This window comes from Rutidosis leptorrhynchoides, chromosome 4 (assembly GCF_046630445.1).
Source record: "Rutidosis leptorrhynchoides isolate AG116_Rl617_1_P2 chromosome 4, CSIRO_AGI_Rlap_v1, whole genome shotgun sequence".
Taxonomy (NCBI): domain Eukaryota; kingdom Viridiplantae; phylum Streptophyta; class Magnoliopsida; order Asterales; family Asteraceae; genus Rutidosis; species Rutidosis leptorrhynchoides.
Window position 1 is genome coordinate 236,813,655 of NC_092336.1, and position 6,418 is coordinate 236,820,072.

Sequence of the window (6,418 nt, forward strand, 5' to 3'; positions counted from 1 at the left end):
CTTCTCGTTGAGCCTCTTTGATTTGTGAGTTGAGATTCATGCAAATTTTTATGTTCATTGCTCGTACTCGAATTGGTTCCCGTTCCTTTCTGCTTAGAGCGTCGGCTACTACATTCGCTTTCCCGGGATGATAGCGAATCTCACAATCATAGTCGTTTATCAGCTCGACCCACCTACATTGCCTCATGTTCAGCTGTTTCTGATCGAAAATATGTTGAAGGCTTTTATGATCAGTAAACACAGTGCATTTAACTCCATATAAATAGTGTCTCCATATCTTCAATGCAAACACTACTGCCCCCAATTCTAGATCATGCGTCGTATAATTCCGCTCGTGAATCTTCAATTGTCGAGATGCGTATGCAATAACTTTCTTTCGTTGCATAAGAACGCAACCAAAACCTTGTCGCGAAGCGTCACAATATATCTCAAAATCATCGTTCCCTTCAGGTAACGATAAAATAGGTGCCGTGGTCAACTTCTTCTTGAGTAATTGAAATGCACTCTCCTGCTCAACGGTCCATTCGTACTTCTTCCCTTTTTGTGTTAACGCTGTCAATGGTTTAGCTATTCGGGAAAAATCTTGAATAAACCTTCTATAATAACTGGCTAAACCCAAAAATTGGCGTATCTGCGTTGGTGTCTTAGGAGTCTCCCATTTTTCAATGGCCTCAATTTTAGCTGGATCAACCCGAATTCCTTTGCTACTAACAACGTGGCCAAGAAATTGCACTTCTTTCAACCAAAATGCACACTTAGAAAATTTGGCATATAACTGTTCTTTTCCTAACAATTCTAATACCAACCTTAAATGCTGCTCATGCTCTTGCTCACTCTTGGAATAGATAAGAATATCGTCAATGAAAACGATAACAAACTTATCTAAATACGGACTACAAACTCGATTCATGAGGTCCATGAATACAGCTGGCGCATTAGTTAACCCAAACGGCATGACCAAAAATTCATAATGACCGTAGCGTGTCCAAAAAGAAGTTTTCGGAATATCTTCTTCTTTGACACGTAATTGATGATAGCCCGATCTTAAGTCGATTTTCAAGTACACACATGATCCTTGCAATTGATCAAATAAGTCATCAATTCTCGGTAGTGGATACCGATTCTTGATAGTTAACTTATTTAATTCACGATAATCTATACACATTCGGAAAGATCCATCTTTCTTCTTGACGAATAAAATCGAAGCTCCCCACGGTGAAGTGCTCGGTCGAATGAAACCACGGTCCAGTAATTCTTGTAACTGGCTTTGTAACTCTTTCATCTCAGATGGTGCAAGTCTATATGGAGCACGAGCCACTGGTGTTGCTCCTGGTACTAGATCTATTTGAAATTCTACAGATCTAAATGAAGGTAATCCCGGCAACTCTTTCGAAAATACTTCAGGAAAATCTCTTGCCACAGGCACGTCGTTGATGCTCTTCACTTTTTCCTTCGTTTCGACTTTATTAACATGTGCTAGGATAGCATAGCACCCTTTCTTCAAGCACTTTTGAGCTTTCAAACAACTAATGAGTTTTAGCTTTGAGTTACCCTTCTCTCCATAAATCATTAATGGCGTTCTATCCTTACGAGGAATGCGAATTGCCTTCTTGGCGCACACAACTTCAGCTCCTATTTTGGACATCCAGTCCATGCCGACTATTACATCAAAACTTCCTAATTCTACGGGTATCAAATCAATCTTAAATGTTTCTCCGGCTAAATTTATTTTACAATCACGGCAAATTTTATCGGCTTTAATTAGTTTACCATTAGCTAACTCAATCATGTACTTAGCATCTAGAGGTAATGTTGAACAATTCAATTTAGCGTGAAAGTATCTACACACGTAACTTCTATCGGCACCAGTATCAAATATAATAGATGCGGATAAGTTATTAATGGTAAACGTACCCGTAACAAGCTCCGGGTCTTCATACGCCTCTCTAGCATTAATAACAAATGCTCTTCCACGTGCAGATCCATTATTCTTCTATGGATTCGGGCACTAACTCTTATAATGACCCTGTTTCCCACACCCATAACAAGTAACAGTGGCCAAGGCAGTTCTATTTGCATTGGTGGCAGGAGTCTTGGTACCGTTTGTATTTGTAGCGGGAACCCTACAATCTTCAGCAAGATGACCTTTTCGATTACAATTGTTGCACACCACATTACAATAACCAGAGTGATGTTTGTGGCATCTGTTACATAAAGGATTTCGTCCCTTGTAACCTGAGTTCGAACCGCTACCCGCACCTTGCGTGGTTTCTTGTTTCTTGTTGGATTGTTGATGATTACCTTCTCACTTTCTTTTGTTTCCCGATGTCTTGACATCGGTGTTCTTATCCATAATAATCTGGTCCATCAACTCGTTCGCCATGGTGATAGCTTCATGAATAGTCTTGGGTTTGGATGCTGTAACATTTGCCTTGACCTTTTTAGGCAAACCGTCTTTGTACAGTTCAATCTTCCGTTCTTCGGTTGGTACCAATTCGGGACATAGCAAAGCTAATTCCATGAATCGCTGATTGTAGGTGGTGAGTTCAGTACCAATAGCTTTCAGGCTTCGTAATTCAGCTTCCAACTTCCTAACCTCGTTCCTTGGACAATATTCGTTGATTAGCATTGTTTTGAATTCTTCCCAAGGAGTATCATAAGCTACATCTCCTCCTACGGCCTTCACATAGTTTTTCCACCACGTGAGTGCAATATCTTGTAGGGTGCACGATGCATACTTGGTCATGTCTTTCTCAATACAACCACTGATTTTAAACACAGACTCAATCTTTTCGATCCATCGGGTTAAACCAACCGGTCCTTCTGTTCCACTGAATGATGAGGTCTTGCAACCTTGAAAAGTTTTGTAAGTGCACCCCATACGAGGATTTGGGTTAACTGCAGCACCTCTTGCAGCCTCGACCCATAACATTCTGTCGTTCACTCGCTGATTGATGAGTTCCTGGATTTCTTGTTCCGTCATTCGGTTCAATCGCGCCATAATCTTCAACAAAAATGAAAAAAAATAATTATTCACATGGAATATTATAGATGTAGTATGTATTTACAGTACATCGTAGCTTATTAATAATATGAACCAATTATTATTATAAAAGCCTTTTCTTCTTATTAGCGTTTTATAATTATATCTAGGGTAGTACCTACCCGTTAAAGTTCATACTTAATAGCTTAGTACGAAAATCAATTACTACCACCCAAATAATACTTAACCATGGAAAATTATTGCATTTCACACTTCACTATTTTACATATGCTTATCTTACATCAAACATTAAGCAAACCACACTAGTAATATTATACAAAACATTATATGATCCCATGGTTTAAAACAACAGCGTGTCATTTAACCCAAAGCGTTTGTGTTTAAAGAAATCGCTTAAACGTTATCCTGGTTGTCTCCCTGCATTTTGGCTGAGGAACCGAAGAACTGGATGTCGGGATAGAACTAATAGGAATAGCGGGAATAGGTGTGGAAGTATCTGGTGGAGTTGGTGCCAAAACATCCTCTCTAGACTCGGGATTTAGATTTTCCATTTCAGTAGCCTTTCGTTTCTTTCCTCGTTCGAACTTGTCTTTCGTAATTTCCTGTATTTCTTCCTCCTCGGGATCACTTTCCGGTTCCTCTTCAATTGATTCATCCGGAACTTGTGAGTCTTCCCCAAAGGTATCGTTTTCATCATCATATAGATTAATGACTGGAACACCATCTGAAGAGTCTGGTTCGGAGTCGCTGAATGTGATAATAAGTTCTAAGCCAGACATCTATCACATAACAACTAGCACGTTAATACCATATAATATTTACATATTAATTTTTAACCAACAAGGATAAGCAATAGTTTTCGAAATCAAACACGGTCAAAGTCCAGACTCACTAATGCATCCTAACAAACTCGATAAGACACACTAATGTAAATTCTCTGGTTCTCTAAGACCAACGCTCTGATACCACATGTCAACCCGACCTTAACCATAAGGATGAATGCAATAACATATGATTTCATCGCGAGGTATTGACCTTTATATGCGACATTTTTCAAAAACTGCATTCGTTTTTACAATATAAACCATAGCTTTTATTACAAATACAAGGTTTAAACAACTTAATAATGATTATCGTTTAGCGATAATCTTAGACTTACAAACTTTACATGTGATAATAACAATACGACCTCCAACATATTTTACATTACAAATCCTCCGATATGCATTTTTATTTTTGACACAAATATGCATACTCAAGATCTTGCTTAAATTCAACATGTTGCAGCGGAAGCTTTTAGTTATCACCTGAGAATAAACATGCTTAAAACGTCAACATAAAGTTGGTGAGATATAGGTTTAATGCAGGCAGCGTTATGAATATAGACCACAAGATTTCATATATAAACGTTTTAATAAAAATATTCTAAGTTGTTGAGCACTTGATAACCATACTTAACATTTAATCAACGTCGCATATTCCCTTTATTATGAAATCTTACTACACCGTACCAAGTGTAGTCACCGAAATGAAGTACTGTGCAACCGTTGAATACTGGTCGTCCAGTCCGGTTGGGGTTGTCAGGCCCGATAGATCTATCAACAGGATTCGCGTTTACAATACCTCATGTAAATAGTAGTTACCAAGTTACAGGGAAGTATGCCAGTGGTACAACTCAACGTAGAATATATATTTTTAATCACTTGTGTCCATAACGTAAATCATAAAATGCATGTATTCTCATCCCAAAATATTTAGAGTTTAAAAGTGGGACTATATACTCACTTTTGTCTTGAAGGTATTTAACTCGACTTGGTCTCCGATAGATATCACGAACCTAACCATATATATAATATATCAACATATTTTCTTTTCAAGTAATCGTTACATATATATATATATACTTTTAATACTTTTAATATTTTCTTAGTCCGTAGTTAGCAGTCCGATGTTAGTGGTCCACAATTAGTTGCTTAAATAAAATAAATAAAGACCCCATCGTATTCGTATTGATCAGAATTAATCTTGACCCATGGTACCATGTTGTCAAATGACGTGTTGCGTACATAAAGTACCGTGTTGTCAAATGACGTGTTGCGTACAATCATGAGGTCTTATGATTAATCTTCTCGTGTTGTTTACGGGTGGTCCTGAAATATATAAAATCAAATCATAAGTAAATATATATTAAATATTATGTTAATTAGCCAAGATATGATTAATCTGATTTTGTCATAATATGATATATTACAGGTCTTGAAGTGTTTTTAAAAATCAAATTAGAAGGATCTATTTAGTTTGCGAACAAGTTTGAAATCACTCAAACTATGTTCTTGTTGTTAAAATTTTATAACACAAAATAAGATAGCTATATAAATATGAATCGAATAAGGTTATGAATAAGGTTACTACCTCAAGTTACTTGGACAAAGCTACTGGAAAAGGTAAGAAAAATCTTGGAATCAAAAGAGTGGTGGAGTGGGATTGAAAGATTGGAAGTAATCTCCTTGAAATCGGATGACTATATTGATACGTTCTTGAGTAGGTAAATGAAGAGAGATTGGGGAGTGAATTAACTTGAAAGAAAATTGGAAATGAAATTGTATGTGTGTGTGTGCAAAATAGCATGATTATGGGATGGATATATAGGAGATTTAGTTTGTTTTCTTGCACAAAAGTCACACATGAGGTTAAATGGCTGGTTCCCACATGTAACATCATGTCTAGTGGCTGATCATTGAAGTTTATTGTTGGTATATACCAATAGTAAATACGTATAGAAGCTGGGTATGATACGGTTACATATACCCTAGATATACTTGTAGAAATTTTGAGGAATCGGAACGAGAATTCAAATATGGACGGGTTTATAACTGTAAAAGAGGCTCAAAACTGGGCTTTTATTTTTGGGTCAAACCGGGCCAAAATAAAATTTTAAGACATTTTTAATAAAGCAATGTTAGCCCAAAAAAAATTTTCTAAGCTGACCTGGCAGCTCGACCCCAGCCAGGGGCTCTGCTCCTTGGACCCCGCCAGGGGTTGCCACCCCTTGGACCCTGCTTATCAGGGGTGTTGCCCCCGAACCCCCGTCATAATCAAGATAAGTTCAAACAAGTGTCCACTCCACACTTCCCCAAACTTGTTCGATATTTATCAAGATTATTTTGGTTACAAATTAATCCCATTACACTTAAATCATATTGGTGACATAGATCACCAACACATTATATATTGTAAGTATATATGTCAAAGAATGTTACATATAGTTATCGTTTTGAAAACTTAAGTTAGTGGTCTCAAAGTATACTTATAACTCATTGTTGTTAGTTCACAATGAAATGTTAAACCATCCTTAAATCATGTTAAATATGTATAGATATGTACATATACATAATCGTATAATTATCGTGTGTT